Source organism: Canis lupus, chromosome 5 (genome assembly GCF_048164855.1).
Source record: "Canis lupus baileyi chromosome 5, mCanLup2.hap1, whole genome shotgun sequence".
Classification (NCBI taxonomy): Eukaryota; Metazoa; Chordata; class Mammalia; order Carnivora; family Canidae; genus Canis; species Canis lupus.
In genome coordinates, this window is record NC_132842.1 from 70,991,100 (window position 1) to 71,008,492 (window position 17,393).

General features: G+C 52.1%; 1 long non-coding RNA gene across 1 annotated transcript; it reads left to right on the plus strand.

Moving 5' to 3' along the window:
• The first annotated feature begins 983 nt into the window (after positions 1 to 983).
• LOC140633040 (uncharacterized) lies at positions 984 to 6,106 on the plus strand. The gene is made up of 4 exons (XR_012030683.1): positions 984 to 1,192; positions 1,324 to 1,446; positions 1,628 to 1,688; positions 5,901 to 6,106. It is a non-coding gene; the product is annotated as an uncharacterized lncRNA (long non-coding RNA).
• The last annotated feature ends 11,287 nt before the right edge of the window (positions 6,107 to 17,393 follow it).

Below are 17,393 nucleotides of genomic sequence, written 5' to 3' on the forward strand. Positions count from 1 at the left end.
CTGCTGATGTCCAGTTCTAGCACCCAACTATTTTACTGTTTTGTGAACCTTACTTTGTGATTTTGACAATTCTGTCTTAATGTTACCCATTTTTCATGTCCAATGAATATGACTTAGTTAATTTCCCTTCAGTAGTCTGTGATTCTAATACTGGGTGAGCGTAGCCTTCAGCGGCTGGGAAACGCCCCCCCCTCCAGAACAGGTGGCCCCCAGCCCGAGTCTCCCCCAGGCTTCCACTCGCCTGTCTTTCCTTCCCAATCCTGCCCAAACCTTCTTCAGCTGCTCCTTTCTCCGGGCCCGCTGCCGACGCTCTGATTTACGGCTGTCACAAAGTGTTCTTAGCCGTGACAGTGACAATTAGGACAATTACCCTGGGTGACAACGTCCCTCCAGATTGGGGACCCTCGGTGAGTCAGGCCCCTGGAGCCCGGGCGGTCACCGTCCACGTGGGCCGGGCCTGCCAGGCCCCCACGGCGACAGAGTGACGCTGCCCCGTGTCACAGGGGTTCGTCGGCTGTGTGGGTTCCGGGCTCCCCTCCCTGCCCTCCCTGCCTCCCGCTCTCTGCCCTCCCTGCTCGCAGGACAGCGTCTCCGCCGGGGCCTCTCCCGAGGCTGCTGCTGTCCGGGGAGTCCGACCCCCACGGTGGAGGCTCAGTGCCTGCGGATGGTCCCGAGCCCCAGGCCCAGGTTAGAGCACAGGCTGTGGTCGCGCCTGGTTTCCAGTCTGGGCTCCGCTGCTTCCTTGCTGTGGGGTCTCGGGAAAATTACTCAACCTCTCTGAGCTCAGGGGCCTCACATGAGAGTTGAGATGATAAAAGCGGCTGCCTTTTGGGGAGGAGGCCAGACTTCTACGGATGTGATAGCACAGTCACTGGCTTAGCAATCACCCAGAAATACATCATTGATGAAGTATGTTATTATTACTGCTATTGCTATTATTGTGTCAGGACTGGGGATTTCTCTGGCCCCATGTGCATGGAGGTGAGCAGCTTCTCCTGCACCTGGAGGGTGCCCCCAACTTGGGGCTCTCATCACAGGAACAGTGAGAAGAGAATGCACTTCCCATCCCGTGGGCCTGGCTACAGATTCAGCCTCCAGCGCTCACTCGATGTGTGACTTGGGCAAGGGATGGAGCCTCCTCAGTGTTCCCTTCTGTAAAATGGGCACAGCAAGACCGGCCACCTGGGGTTATGTAAGGATTTGTGGGAGGCAGTTTCCTAAGCTCGAATCATTTGAGGCTGTGGCTTTCGGGGAACCTCTCTACCTCTCTGTGCTCCACATCCTCATCCGTAATGCAGTATCTGCTTTGTATGATGCTCTTAGCATTCTAGGTCCCGAGGGAGCGCGGGCACCGGGTGGCCCCTACAGACGCCCCTTCCGGCCACCGCTGCGCTGACCGCTGGGGAACCAGGCCACTGGCCCCGATGACACGTTCGGGAACAGACCGTAAGCGGCCGTGCTGCATCGTGCGGGGCGGACAATTAGAGGACGGGAGGACCTATAATAAAGGGCTCATGGCGGGGAGGGGACAGAGGCTCGGGGCGCAGGAGCCCAGATGGGGAGAGGTGCCCGCAGCCCGGGGCAGGACGCTGTGCTCCTTCCTGACGCTCATCCTCCCCCCCCCCAGGACCCGTCTTGCATGCGCGCTGGAGGCTCTGGAAAGTGCCGACTGGTAAATATGAGAGCAGGTAAGTCACCTGATGCCGCACCTCCCTGAGACAGTGGCCCGTGAATTATTGATGTCGTTCCTTATTCTTTGTGTGTTGTTTTCCTGTCGCTGTCAGGATGAGCTGGGGTACGATGCGATGGCAGAGAACCCTCCAGAACGGCCAAGCTCATTTCTCACTCCTGTTACGGGTCCATGGGGTCAGCGGGGAGGGCTCTGCTCACCCAGACACCCGGGGCCCCGGTTGACGGGGCATCACTGTCCTGGGGGTTCAGTGTGTCCCCACGGGCTTCTCAGTCACGCTGACAGGGAAGAAGGGACCAGAGAACCCCGCTCTGAACCTTAGGTGCTCCCCCGGAGGCTCACTGCCCCCCTCTATTCAAGCAGGTCTGGGCACCCCGACATACAAGCGATGGGGACCTGCGGCTCTCCCACGGGGGCGCCCAGGACCACCCCTGGGTCTCAGTGAACCCCAGCCCCACCCTCCCCACGCTGCACCGCAGATTGGGTGCTCCTCTCCTGACACTCCCGTTCGACCAGTTTTCTGTCTCTTTATATTCCTGGAAACAGTCATTCGACTGATGTTCCCACTAACCTCCAGCTTTTGAAGTTTGAATGGTTTCATTCTTTCTCTCTCTTGTAAATAGCACCGCAGTGGATTTCTTCATTCTTTCACTCTTCCTCTAAATGTCTGTTTTGTTAGAAGGGATTCCTGTAAGGTGTTGGGTGAAATAGCATGTTTTATTTTTATTTATTTTAATTTTTTTAGCATGAAGTTTTAAAAACAAATAATGCCTAATATTTAGGGATTGAATAATCCTCCAGTTTTGTCTACTCAACCTTCACGTGACCCCAGCTCCGGGACCTTCTCCAGCTCTGCGGGCTCCCGCCCCGGCCCCACCACCACTGTGCCTGGACTGGGGCAGGAGGGGCCTCCCACCTGCTCCCTGCCTCTGCCCAGGCCCTGTTCCTGTCACCGTCTCCCCAGCAGCCAGGTGACCCCGTGAGACTGGGGGCGGAGCCGTCCCTGCCCTGCTCCATACCCTCCAGGCTCCTGTCTCATTTGGCACAATAGTGGCCCAGGGACCCTGAGGTCTCTACCCCTCCATCCCAAGCAGCACTCCCTCTCTGCAGCCTCTTGGGCTCCTTCCTAGGCCCGGAGCCCTGTGCACGGTCAGCCTCAAGACTCACCCTTGCCCTTCCCTCTAGCTGTGGCCTCCTCCCCACACCTGCCCTGCTCCCTCCCTCCTTTGCTTTGGATCTTTGTTCCAGTGTCATCTGCTTTGACTGGCCTTAAAGCCACCTGCAGTCTGGCTCCACCTACCTCTGCATCCCCACCACCTGTCACCTTCCCTCTATTCAAGGTGGTCCAGTCACACAGGCCTTTCTTTTGCCACCTGAGCCTCTGGGCCTTTGCACATGTTGCTCCCTCTGCCCGGAGCATCCTCCAGGACATCTCACCTGGCTGACTCCTCCTTGGCTGTCACGTCTCTGCACAGAAGTGTCGCTTCCTCCCTCACCATGTTGTAGCTGATTATTGCACCCTGGGATCTAGCTCTGTATCTGGTACCTGGCAGGTGTATCACCTCACGGACCCAGCCTGTCCAGGGCCCTGATGGGGAGAGGACCCTGTGGCCCGGGGAAGGGAATGATGAGGACAGGGGATGTGGGTCCGCATGTGCCCAGGGATGCCAACAGGGCTCCCTGCCCTGCTCGCAGCTGCCTGGACAATCAGGATGGAGCCAGAAGCCCCAGGCCTCCGTGGAGGGGGCCCAGCAAGTGCTGGGTGCCTGGTGGGTGGTGGTGAGTATTCAGGTCACGAGCCCTTCCTGCGGGGCACGTGCCACAGGAGCCAGTAAGGCTGGCGCATTAGGAAGTGAACAGAGCTCATCCTTAGTTAAAACATAATTTGGTTAGATGACTTGCTCACATCATTTCCCTGTAATCACCCTCGGGCTCTGCGACTGCCTTTCTTCCCCATCTTTCCTTCCCCTCATGATGGTTTATCACTTTTCTTATTCTTCTCTTTGTTTGACTCTAAGAAGGGAGGGAGCAGAGCTGACTGGGTAGCCCCTTTTGCAGGAACCAAAGAAACCAGTTTGCAAATTGCAGGAAATGATTAGAAACGAGAGCGGCAGTTCCCTCAATTACAGCTGGAGGGGGAGAGAAGGGTGGTCTCCGGGATGGGGAGGACGGGGCTGGGGCAGGCGCCCTCCTCACAGGCAGGGGGTGGGGGGGCAGGGGGGCAGGGCAAGTAGCACCGGAGGGGGCGGCGGCTGGGTGCTGGGCCTTAGTGAACCCTGCAGGCTCCACCTGGAAGGTCGGCGTGGGCGGCCGGGGGTGCAGACATGCATGGCGCACACAGACAGACACACAAATACATGCCATGCACACCTGTGACACACACACAAACATCCCCCCAGGCACACACAGGCACACAGGTACGTACTCATCCCACGTGCACACAGGCCACCCAATCCAGCCCATCCCTCTTCTTCGATTCCTCTCAAGTCACCCGTTCTGTTTGTGCCCGCTGCTGTGACTCTGTGTGCCCTCCATCAGCTCCCACCCGGACCCCCGCGAGGCCCCTGCACTACTACCCTTCCTCGGTCACTGATTCACTCACGGTGGGTCTGTTGAGCCGCTTCTGTGTTGCAGGCGCTGTCCGGGCACGTGGGAGGAGCAGTGCCTCACGGAGCTCACGTGCGCCACGGCCTGCTGCCCTCCTGCCCATCTTGTTTCCTTTGGAGGTTAACCCTGCACCTTGCGTAGGGCCTGGAACCTAATATATGTTTGCCTTGTTCTGAATGAATGAGTGGATTCTGCACTAATCCCGGAAATAGCGTCTGAGCTTCATCGTTGAAGGGTTCCTGTTCAGGGGCTCGGGGCGCTTGCTAGCTAACTCCTGGGCACTTGCAGCCCAGTGGAGCCAGCAGGCAGTCGAGCGGTCAGGGCATAACTAACTGCTTCCTGCTACAGGAAGGAAGCTGAGCTGAGGCCCGCTGCAGGCAGCAGAAAGCCCAGCACACACTGGCTTTAACTGTCAGGCTGGAGTGAACTGGGTCTCAGGCAAGGCTTGATCCAGCATCTCAGTTATGCGAGCAAGGACCCTTGGTTTTCCTTCCCTCTGCCTCCCAGGCTTATCTCTCAATCTTGACTTCAGTCTGGCTTCTCATGTGGTTGTAGCTTCAATGTGGGTCACATATTTCCTCTTTCCCATTTGCTGGAAGACATTGTCTCTTCCAGGCCTGGAGGTAGAGGTGGGGTCAACCAGCCACCCAAAGGTGGATGTCAGAGGGACAAACATGGTGTCCCCTCTTCCCAGGGAGCAGAAACTACCTAGGCCAGATGAGATGCAGAGGTAGGTCTAAAGTCTAAAACCTGGGTCTGAGGCAGAGGGCAAGCTGTTTGAGGGAGAAGGGGGTGGGCAGGTGTGTCACTTCCCCTCACTGCCCCTCATGCCTAATACTCTGTCTTTGGAGTGTTGGTTGTGACAATGAAGTTGACCAGGGTTGGAGACTGTGACATGCAAATGTAGGCTGGAGCTGTTGTCCTCACCCTCTCTGGAGCTGAGGATGGATTCTGCTCTCCGTGTGGACAAGATCCCCACCCACACACCCCACCACCACTAACAGCCCCCGGGACAGGCACAGACGCTGCCTCTCTGGCTCCTCATAGGACAGGACAAGACAAGTCTCTCCAGGTCTGGGCAACTCCGTGCTCTGGCCTGAAACGCTCTAGGGCTTCTGCACTTACTGGAGACTAGGGGGCTGTCAGAGCTTGTGTGTGTGTGGGGGGGTAGGTGTGGACAGCAGAGGCTGTGCACATGGGGAAACTGAGGCTTGCTTTCTCTGCATAGATCTGGGCTCCAGATCCTTGTTCTCAGGCCTAGTTTTGATGCAGCATCACAGAGTCTCCCTCCTGAAAACTCCCCGAGTTAAAGTTGGAGGGCTCCCCACCGCTGGTCTCCCCAATCCTCCTCCTGGGTCCCCTCCCCCTCAGATGTGGAGGACAGCCAACCTCTCCAGCCTCGTCCCCTCCACCCTCACCTCCTGCCTCTCCACTGCCCCAGGCCACAGTCACACTGAGTTCTGGAAAGTTAATAATCATGATGCATGCTGTTTATTGAGAACGTAGAATGTTCCAGGTGCTGAGCTGAGTGGTTTACGCACACTGTCTCTTTCATCTCTGCAACATATTTCTGATGTTTTCTATGTGCTACATGCTGGGCCAGATGCTTAGGAGATGATTGTGAACAGAAACTCACTTCTCGCCTCCTGGAAGTTCCGGTCTCACCAGAGAAAACACACATCAGCCAAAGAACAAAGAAATAAAATTACAAAAGATTCCAGTTCCCAGTTCCAGGCCTTTGGAGAGGATCCTAAACGGAGCTGTAATGTGGTCTATAATCCCATTAAAAGTATCATTAATTTATTCTTCCTTCATTCGTTGGGCACTCACTGTTCCCTCCCATGGCCAAGGGCCGATGCCAGAAAGGGAAGGAGGGTTTTTTGAGCCCCTGTCGCCTGCCAGACACTGTTGTGTCATTTTGTCCCCACGACGATGATGGTGTAGGGTAGACATTACTTGTCCTACTTTGCAGGCAAGGAAGCTGGGGCTTGTGGCTCGGGGCTGAGGTTGCATAGCATCTGCTCTGGGCCTCTAGACCATCCAGTGAGGGCCTGACAGACAGCAGCATCTCTTCTCCTCTCCATCTCCCTGGGAAGGGGAGTCTGTCCTACTACCTATGCAGGGGCCTGTCCTATGATCATTATGATGACAATAATAGCTCCGCCAACAGCAGAATCAGCCACGGTCACCCTTCCTTGCAGAGCCCACCATGTGACTGTCAACTTGCAAAGCACTTTGCTTATATAATGGCATTTAATCCACACGACGACAAGTGGGCAAGGCAAGTACTGGCCTCATTTCACGTACACGGTAATGGCTCCTTAGGAATGAAGTACTAGCCCAAGGGCGCTGGGGAGTCAGGGGCAGAACTCGAACTTGGAGCCACTGGGTCCTTGACCAAAAGGATGTATCATTTATTCAAAGAGAGGAGGGGTGGTTATTCCTGCAACAAGAGAAGAGAAGCCAAGGAGCAGAGGGAAGAAGAAAAACAGATGCATCAGTAGAAATCACCGTGACAGACCAGGAGCCCCAGTGAAAGGGTGTGCAGGGCAGATGCCAGGGTTCCCCTGGGAGCTCCAGCTCCCAGTGCCAAGCCTGCATCAGGTCCAGGTGCCCCTAAGTTCCCAGAGATACCCTTGGAGCCTGGTACTCTCCCCTCCCCATTTTTCTTTGCCTAAATTACATTGAGTGCTTTTCTGTTATTTGCAAAGAGCCCTGACTCAGATGGCAAGGAAACCTGCTTATTAAAAAAAAAAAAAAAAAAAAAAAGCTTGCTTAAAAAAAAGGAACAATTCCAACAATGAGTGTCTCTTGCTTAGAGAAGCCTCATCAAATAAGAGGAATGAGGTTTTTGCAAACCTATATGGAAATTAAACCCACAATCTGGACACACACTTGTTTGACAAGTGATAATTAACTGCTGACAATATAATTTCAGTTTGGATGCAAACGTGTTTTTCATTAAAAAGTAATCAAAGAGGTACTTGCATCTGGGAGTCCAGCCTCCAGCAGCGGGAGCTTGGCTCCTCTGCTGGTTTTTCAGGGCTGGCATTGAGTGCCCACTGTCCTTGGCCAGGTGGGCATGGACCCCAAAAGTGACACTGGGAATGGATCTTCAGGGAAGCTTCTAGAGGGCAGCTGTCAAACTGTGTCCCTAAAGGATCCAGGGTCCTCCTCTGGACATCTCCAACCCCAAATGTGACTGGAGCTGGCTGGGGCGAGGTGCTGACCCCAACTTCAGGGAGGGAGGGGGCCCTCTCTTCTTTCCAGCCTCTACTATCCAGATTCTGCAGGGTTGAGAGCCTATCCCCCATTGTACGGAAGGGGAAACTGGCTGAGAGAAGTGGGCATCATCTGTTCCAGGCCACAACTGGTGAGGGGCCAGATGGAGATATGAACTCTGGTTGGCCCGACTCCTCAATCTGTGCCACTCACCCTACCTTCCTCTCTCTCCTCCAATCAACTCAACTCTGTGTCTGTTCCTCATCTGTAAAATGGGGGTAATAATTAACCCACTGCATGAGCTTACTGTGAGGTTTAAATAAGTTAATACACAGAACAGTGTTTGGTACATAGAAATCCCTTAATCAATGTTAGCCATGAGACATATTACAGATAACAACAATGTTGTTGTGCCACCTTTGCCCTCATGCCTCCGTCCTGTGAGATCCACGGGCTCAGCCCTGCAATCATCTGAGTCCTGTCCGGGCTCTCTCCAGACCTCTCACATCCACTTGACAGGAAGAGCCAGGCAGGACCCTGTGCTCTTGGGAGCCTCATTAACAGCAGGGACAGAGCAAGGGTTTGCTTCCCGACTCCTCTGAACACGAACATCTCAGCTCCTGGGGACAGTCATCACAGAGGCTCCACTTGCTTCACTCAAGCTCTGAGCTGTGGGGTTGTTTTCATCTGCATTTTATCCCCTAAGTCTTCCTAGATGTCCGCGGAACTCACACCCTACCCCTTGCTCCCAAGAGCAAGAGCAACGCAGAACCGTCCCCTGGAACATTCTCTAAACTTTATTATCTCTAGCCTGTGCATATCTGTATTCTCTTCCTGGAAACCTTTTCCTTCTATTCCCAACTGGTGAAATCTGACCTTTGGAACCCGACTGACTCAAACATCATCATCTTCTTCTTTTTTTTTTTTAATTTGTTTATTCATGAGAGACACACAGAGAGAGGCAGAGATATAGACAGAGGGAGAAGCAGGCTCCTTGCAGGAAGCCCGATGTGGGCCTGATGTGAAGCCGGGATCAAGCCCTGAGCCAAAGGCAGATGCTCAACCGCTGAGCCACCCAGGCATCCCTCAAACATCATCTTCTTGATCACACCTTGAGCCTGGATCTATTTGACCTGACTGAACACGGCGCAGGGGCTCTCCGAGGACTTATTAGGCTCCTACTATGTGCTTGGTGTGGTGCATCTTGGTGTGTCTCATGCCAGTTAATCCTAACCCTGTAAGGTGATCTGTAGTATCCCCCTTTAATGGATGAAGAAAGTGAAGCTCAGAGAGGAGAAACTCACCCAAAGTTACGTACCCAATAACTGCCAGAACCTGGGCTATTAACACAGCTCTAAGCTGTATCTTTTTATTTTCAGCTTATATGAATGCATTTGTTCCTCTCCTAAAGGCAGCAAGATGTGGTGTCCCCTAAATTTACACTCATATTTGTCACTGATCTAGACTTTAGATACAAAGGTACACGCTCCCACCCATACAAGCCTCACCCACAGGCAAAGAAACAGGACCCCAAACACATCCACATGGACATTAGCACTTTCCAAGGGATATTAGTGAGCACATCTACTTTACTCCAAATCTATCCATGCCCCCAGTCCCATGTGCTGAGCCTTGACCTGTTCATCCAACTGCCTCCTGAACACCTGGCCCTGGATGACCCATGGGATCCTCAGCACCTGTGAAACCAGATGGACTTTGGGTGGGCAGGGCAAAGGACAGAGCTGGGGACAGATATGGGGACTGGGTTCTGACTTCTGCTCTGGAAAACCTTCCCTCTATGAACTCTGGAAACATTTGACCAAATACAGCAAAGGGGGAAGGGACATCCCCTGTTGGTGGAAGGGAACTGGCAGCCAGGTGGCAAGGTGTGAGTGGGTGCAACAGCTGCTGTATTGCGGGGGTGGTGATGGTAGACAGTCACTGGCTGAAGGACTAGGCTCTATGCCCTCCAGGGACAGAAGATGATGTTTGGGGTCAGTGCAGGAAGTTGCATAAAGCTGAGACTTTCAAAGGCCTGAACCTTAGGGTATACAAGAAAAACAATCCATTTCCAGGAAATGGGATACAGCAGGGAAGTGTGTCAGTTTCCACTTGGACTCTGAGAGAATTGACAACCACTTTGGGTGATAGTGCCTACAAGCCTGTGCTATGCTTGGCTCTCTGGTTTTAATTTGTAGTGTAGGCATCGTTCATAAATCCCCAAATGAAGCAATTAACATACAATCGGTCCCAGGCTGGTGATGCTTCTGGGGCATCTGGCAGAAACCAATGTGCAGGAGGGGCACACCTTTCACTCAGGCTGCTCAGAATTCCCACAGATAAAGCCTCACTGATGATGAGCTAAACACTCACGTTATAAACAATTAAGAAAACAATTTACCATCCGTGAGAGTAACCATGTAAGCCAGGACAATAAAAACCCAAAGAACTTCATATAATAGAGCAATTCTGATAGAAAGTGCGATATAAATGTATTTAAAGTGATTCAAAATATGAAAAAGTATAAAAAAACACAAGAATAGAATAAGACATTATTCAAAAGGGGGCACCTGGATGGCTCAGTGGGTTAAGTGTCTGCCTTCGGCTCAGGTCATGATCTCAGGGTTCTAGGATCGAGTCCCGCACTGGGCTCTGTGCTCAGGGTCCCTGCTCAGCAGGGAATCTGCTTTTCTTTGCCCTTCCTGTTCCCCATTCATGTGCACTCCTCCCCTTAAAGAAATAAATACAATCTTAAAAAAAGACACTATTAAAAAGAACCAACTGACCAGAAAAAAATAGAAAACCTAAAAATTAACTTGATAATTATTGCAACCTGAAAAATCCTCAAGGGTGAATTGGCTGGAGGGTTAGGTAGAGCTGGGGAAAGAATCAGTTACCTGGAATGTGGACAAGAGGAAATTACCCTGAATGCACCACAGAAAGGAATGGAGACGTAAAATATGAAGGAGAGATTCAGAGACATGAAAGAGAGAGAGAGAGAAATTCCACTGGACCTTTATTAGATGTTCCAGAACATAGGAAGAACTAGGAAAAGTAATACTCAAATCTATAAGGGCCGTGACTTATACAGAACATACAAAAGACTTGAATTTATAGTTTCAAGAAACTGAACAGTTACAATCCTTAGAAACCCACAGGACTCCCGGTTTCAGCCCCTGCATGTTAAGGGCTTGGAAATTGTCACTTCCATTCTTACAACCAGAGAAGTTGGGTGTACAGAAAGTCTCAACAACTTACCTGACTCCATCAGGGAACTCAGGCTGCAGAGCAAACTGCCACCCCAACGTTTAGAGAGACAGGGGAAGCCAGAGAGTGACATCTGAGACCCTCCTGCCTGGAGCATTAGCTACTGGAGCCACAATCAGGTAGGAACCCTTCCATGATAATTCTGACAAGTTGCTAGAGGCTGAGTGCAAAGGTGAGAAACTCCTTGGGTGCCACACGCTTGTTTCATCAGAAGTGAAGGAGAGAGGGACGCCTGGGTGGCTCAGTGGTTTAGCGACTGCCTTCGGCCCAGGGCGTGATCCTGGAGTCGCGGGATCGAGTACCACGTCGGACTTCCTGCATGGAGCCTGCTTCTCCCTCTGCCTGTGTCTCTGCTTCTCTCTGTGTGCCTCTCATGAATAAATAAATGAGATCTTAAAAAAAAGGAAGTTAGGACAGAGGTTATGCCTGGTGGGGGTGTAGTGAAGGAGTTCAAGGGGGCTTCTTGGTTTGTTGGTAAGTTTCGTGTTCACTTTGTGAAAATCCATCCAGCCAAATGCTGCTGATTTGGGCATTTTTCTGCATGTATGTTATGCATCCATACAAAGTTTGCCTTAAACGAAGCAACCAGAGAAAGTCTTGATGACCTATCAAGGAAAGATGCTAAGTTTGACAACAGACTTCTCTGCAGCAACTGCAGAGATCAGGTAGAAATGGAATAATGCTTTCCGTGCCAAGGGCTAGGGCCATCAAATTCAAATGTTGGCCGAACTGTCATCTCACATTGAAGGCCATCCTGGTTGAAATGGAAAGCGCTAAAAAAAAAAAAAAAAAAAAAAAAAAAGAAATGGAAAGCGCTAATACTCATCTGACCAGTTTTCTCCTAAGGCCATTTTTATGGTGATGATGGTGGTGGGACTCAATTATATTTTTAAGTTTCAGTCACTTCTGATAAATAACAAATTTGAAGAAATTAAGAAAAAATCTGAAATAATAAAAAAAAATACAGCCTTGAGGGAGAAAGAAAGGTATCTTCAGGCAAAGTCTGAGGAATGTCACTCACAGGACCTTGCAAGAGAGAGCTGATAAGTGACATATTTCTGGGAGGACCCTGCTATGAGAAGGAAGGGGTGAAACAGGAATACAGCGCTGAGCGGAGAAACCAGTCAACGTGCGTTGATCGTGTAACGCAGGAGCAGTGGCACCAATGAGAGTGATGCAACTAATTTGGAGTGTCAAGGGGAGTGGAGCCATCAGTTAAGATAAGAGGGGGGTGAGAATTGATGTGTTCTAAGATTGGAGAGAGGGGAGGGATTGTGACTCACTTCAGATTGTGTTAAGTGTGCTTATAAAAATGCAAGGATTAACCAATAAAGAAGATAAATAGAATGTATAATTTCCAAACCAGCAGAGGAGGAAAAAAAGGAATAAAAACTTGATTGATACTACAAAGAAGAGGGCAGACCCTGACCCTGCCACTCACATCCATGTGTGGTTTAGGGCAAACAATTTAATGCCTCTTGAACCTCAGTCTCCCCATCTGCACAGCAGGGAGATGACATCCCCTTGCATCACTGCAGGGATGCAATGGGACTGCTCGTCTGGTCCTTGGTCCAGGGCGACGGGTGGAGGGGCAAGGGGCCGCCCTCGCCTCTTTGCAGCCAGGGACCTTGTGTAAGGAATGGATTTTATGAGCATTGCAGGGCGAGCGTCTTCTTTTTTCTTTTCTTCTGTGGTGATAAAGCTTTCTGCAGTGGAGCTTTATTTCGTCAGAAGAATAAGAGATTATCAAAGTGGCTCAAGCAGCCTATTGAGGAAATTTCCACAGGGACAGAGGCTAGAAGCGTCTCTCCTAAGACAATCTCTGCTTTATCTTTGCTCTTCACTTGGTCGATTGCAGCAGCAACATGTTTGGAATGTTTGCCCCGTGTTTTCCCCAAGTTCTTTCGCCCACACCTGTGAGAGCCGCCTCCCGCTCCAGAAATGAGGACTCAGAGGTGTGGGGGGGAGGTGCGATCTGCCCGCGGACGTGGCTGAGCTTGGACTCAAACCCCGGTCTGTCTGACACTGAGGCCCCTGGTTCTTTGCTCCTTCAACACCCAGAACCCCCTATTCGCTTAATTATTGAAGAATAGATCCTAACCAGGGATTAGTGCATCAAAAAGGTATTTAAAATTTTCCATGTTTAATTATTGGTCTTTTTCACAGGAGCCACCTCTGCCTATTTTTCCCTCTCTTTTTATAACTTCTTCCTTTAGGAGTAATTTGTAATGATTAGGGACAATTTGAAGAATGCAACAAATCAGAAGAGGAGCTCTGGCCACCTGTCTGGTTGCTGGTGTCCTTTGAGGGGTGCTTGGCTCCCTTAGGGACCCCTTGATCCAGTTCCTGGCGAACCTTCTAGGGCTGCCCTGAGAGCCTGGACTTGCTCCGGGAGAGCAGAGGGCGCAGGGGAATCTGAGCCGGGATGGTCCTGCTGGGTGGAGCTGAGTTTGGGGACCAGGTGGGATGGTCACTGGGTCTCTGTGCTCAACACCATCAACTGAGATGGGATATAGGAAGGTCCCAGAAGTGGTGGTGGGTCCTATAGGCAAGATGTCCCAAGGCGATTTGTACCACACTTCCTGGGGCTACCACTTCCAGGTCTTTGATGTCCCTGAGCACAGGGCTAAGGTCCCGCTCAGTAGCGCAATTGCCACGGACTCGGCCTCAGGAACCCAACTGCTCCTCATACAGCTTATGTCCACACTCCTCAGCATGGGGATCAAGGCCCTTTATCACTGACTGGGACTCTCTCTTCTGCTTTGTCTTCCTTTCCCCTCAACACACACACACACACACACACACACACACACTCTCACACGCATACATGCATGCACACACTCTCACATACATGCACATACATGCAATACTCTCATGCATGTACACACATGCACATACTCTCACACACATGCACACATGTGTGTGCACACTCTCGCACACGTGTGCACACACACATCAGCTACATCCATTTACCACTTATGGTTCTCTAAACAACCCAATCCCTCACTCAGCTCCCCCTTCCTCACAACGGCTGCCCTTTTTCTAGAATGCTCCTTTTCCCCACCTGTTTGCCAGGTGAACTCTCCATCCTCATCTTCCGTGACTTAGCTCTTGTTTCCTCTGTGCTTCTGAGCTCACATGTCTGTGTGCTAGAGTGTCACGTGCTCACCCCCATCCGGGCACCCACTGCCAGGCAGCGCTTGCTTCGGGACTGGTTTTTCCAGACAGTGGGCTGCTTGGGTGCACATAGTAGGTCCTGAGTGCATATTTGCTGACAAATCGAGGGTGAATGTGAGGACTCCGAGTCGCTCTGTCCTTTCTGTATTAGCGAGAGGGATGGGAGCCTTCACATCGGCCCTTCTGTCCCCAGAACCCTGCCTGGGGCCTGGCACATAAAGGACTCTCAACCAGTGTGTATCGAATTATCAATAGATGTATACAAAGTGGCCGATTCCAGGCCAGGCTTTGCTGGTAATGATACCATCAGAATCACTGAGCAGCCCTATAAAAATGTCCCTAGACTTTTCTAGACTGGCTTTCTCCTGCCTCCTCCCCCACCCTTCTCAAGGCCGATTCCACCAGGTGGGATGAGTGGAGACTCATCCAGAATGGAAGAAATGGAGCAGGCAGGTAGGGGTCCCACCCAGAGAAAAGGCTCATCAGGCCTGCAGGTGGGGGCCTAGCGGTGCAGGATGCTCAGTCTCAGAGGCAGAGAAGGCAATCTGAGTGAGCTGGGCTATTAGGAAAGCAGACTCCTGGAAGGAGGCAGAAATTCCAGATTCTCACGTGCAGACACAGTGCTCAGTCTGCACGAGGGGCAGCAGGGACGCATCGAGTCTGCAGTCAGGGGCCAGCGTCCCTGTGCAGCTCCTCCAGGCTCCCGCAGGGATCTGGCATGTCCCAGACCCACACGCCGACCTCTGTCACTGCTGGGTCGGGGCAGTGGAGACAGGAGACGCACTGCTCCCTGTGTGCTCTCCTCAGAGCAGAGCCCCGGGGCCCCTGGGCAGAGACCCGGTGTCATGTCCCACACAGTCACATAGTCTGGCCTCCGGGTCCCTCCTTTGAGAAGGGATGTTAGAGGGGGAGCATGGAAGGTGGCAGAGGGGCCCAGACAGGCAGACAGCTGTGGAGCAAAGGGAACAGGTGACACCTGAACGAGGGTCAGAGACGGGTGACCGTGATGGGCTCTGGAAGGACCCCGGGGAGGGGCCGTCTGCTTATCAAACCTCGTTGTCCTGAAGGGGACTCAAGACCACTTCTAAAGCCTGCACTACACAGTGGGGTCCAGCCGGTCTTCCCACCGGTGTTTGCTGAGCACCTGCTGTGGGCACACCCCATGCTTAAGACAGATGGGTCCTCACCTCGGTCTGGTGGGGGAGAAACTCAGAGCAGGTGGAGCCCCTGTTTCCCATATGAGGATGAGCCCCACACTTGGGGGACAAGCGGACAGTGAGGAACTCTGCTAGAACAAGCCTCTGACTCCCCCCGGGGGGGTGGGAACTAGGGCATTGACCTCACTTTATAGGACAGAGGGCTGAGGCCCAGATGATTAAGTGACTTGTGTAGTGTCACAGAGAGGTGAATGGGAGGACCCATGCTCTGAGCTCCCAAACTTCATCCCCGGGGCCACATGACCTTCTCGCAGTCTCACAGGATAGTCACGGTGCCGGTGCCAGCCCCGTTCCTCACTCCCAGGCCTCTCAGCAAACTTTCCCAAGCCGACTTTAATTACACCTCCCAGAGGTTAATTTGTAAGGAGACGGTGGAAGCGGTTATTTTAATAGTGATTATTAAAATCATGCTGGGGGTTTGCTCCATAATGGGTAATTACCTGCAACTGAATTGGGAAAACAATATAGTCGATTCTATTTAGCTCTTTCCACAGGACCTACTGTTAATCCTGCAGAGTGGCCACCTGCAGTCCGTACTGTTTAATAATATTCTTATCAAATCCAAACAGAAGCCCCTTTAAAAGCCTTCCCGAGGGTAGGGGGACACCTGGGTGGCTAAGTGGGTTAAGGTCTGCCTTTGGGTCAGGTCAGGTCATGATTCCAGGTTCCTAGGTTCAAGCCCCACATCAGGCTCCCTGCTCAGCGAGGAGTCTGCTTCTCCCTCTCTCTTTGCCTCTTCCCCTACATGTGCTCTCTCTCTCGGTGTCAAATAGATAATAAAATCTAAAAAAAACCTTCTCTGGGAAGAGTCTGATCCATTTTGTCAAGACCTCGGCTCCAGGCGTCTGCATGGATTCCCATGGCAGTTGGCGGTGTCCCACCCTACAGCCCACCCTATAGCCCACCCTCCCCTGGGAGCCAGCTGGGGGGCCCTCAGTGCTCATCTGCTCCTGTGCTTGATTACACCCCCCTCCTTCCTGGGTCTCTCCTTCTGCTTTTATATCCATTCTTTCATTCCCTGTTCACTCATTCATTCCCTTGCTCAACAGGCGTAGGATCCATTTACCAATGGTTTCTTGCACTCGTTCTGTGAGAATGTAGTCCTTCCTTCCATTCTGTTCACTCATTTCTTCTTCCACCTGCTTGTACTTCGTTCATATCTTGTGTCCTCAGTGGTTCATTTGTGCTTTGGTCGCTCATTCAGTCCGTTGCTCGCTTATCTATGTATTTGTTCTGTGATCAGCTCGTCCATCCATTTGCTTACAAGTGACCTCTGGGTGTGACTTTGTCCGTTCACTGCTCCGTTGTTCATTCCTTGATTTGTTCATTCATTTCTTTTTTTCCATTCATCCATCAAACATGTCCTGTGCTCATAAATCACGTTGGATGGATGTCTGGTCTGGTCTGACATGAACCATCCTTGCACAGCCCTCCCATGTTTTCTGGGCCTCCCATAGAAAATGCTCCTCATTGCTTTCTTGGGTAAACTGTCAGAGTGTGACAGGGTGACACTGAGGTCCCATGCTTGGGTGACTCGGACACTTGTTCCAATCTTGCAGATTGAGAACACGGGGGAGAAGTGAGTTGGGTGTAGAGATGATAAACTCATTTTTGGATAAGTTGCCTTTGAAGGGGTTGATGGTACCCCGGGGAAGAGATTGTCTAGCACTTAGAAATGCAGAGATCAATGGAAAAGGCCTGGGGTTGGGGCAGGAGAGCCGGGGCGAGTGTCCCCTCTGTGTCCTTCTCTCGGGGGCCGCAGTCAGCAGGACCCGCTGCTGCCGCCCTTTCCGCCTCCTGCTACACAGGATGGGGCATCAGCAAGAAACGTGAGGTCAGAAGCCATCGTCAGTGATGCGTTCTGTTCTGACATTGGTTTTGGGCTCCTAAAACGGCCAGGGTGAGCTTCACTGCCTCTCTGAGCTGCTTCAGACGCCGCTGAGCCGCTGCCGCCCTGCCGGGTGGATCTCAGAGTTGGGGATGGTGGGCTCAGGCTGTGGCTCATCGTGGGGAGGCCTGCAAGAGACACACGTCAAGGTTGACCCTGTTGGTGGTGCGTGCCTCCCATTCCTCCCCAGCACAGGGACAGGGGTCCCGCTTCTCTAGGCAGGTACTGGTCCCTGTGTCAGGGCCCCTGCTCCCACAGCTGGAGCGATGTGGGCAGCCCAGGGGTCAGCTCTGAAACCCTGTTTCCTGGGGGGCCCTGTCAGGAC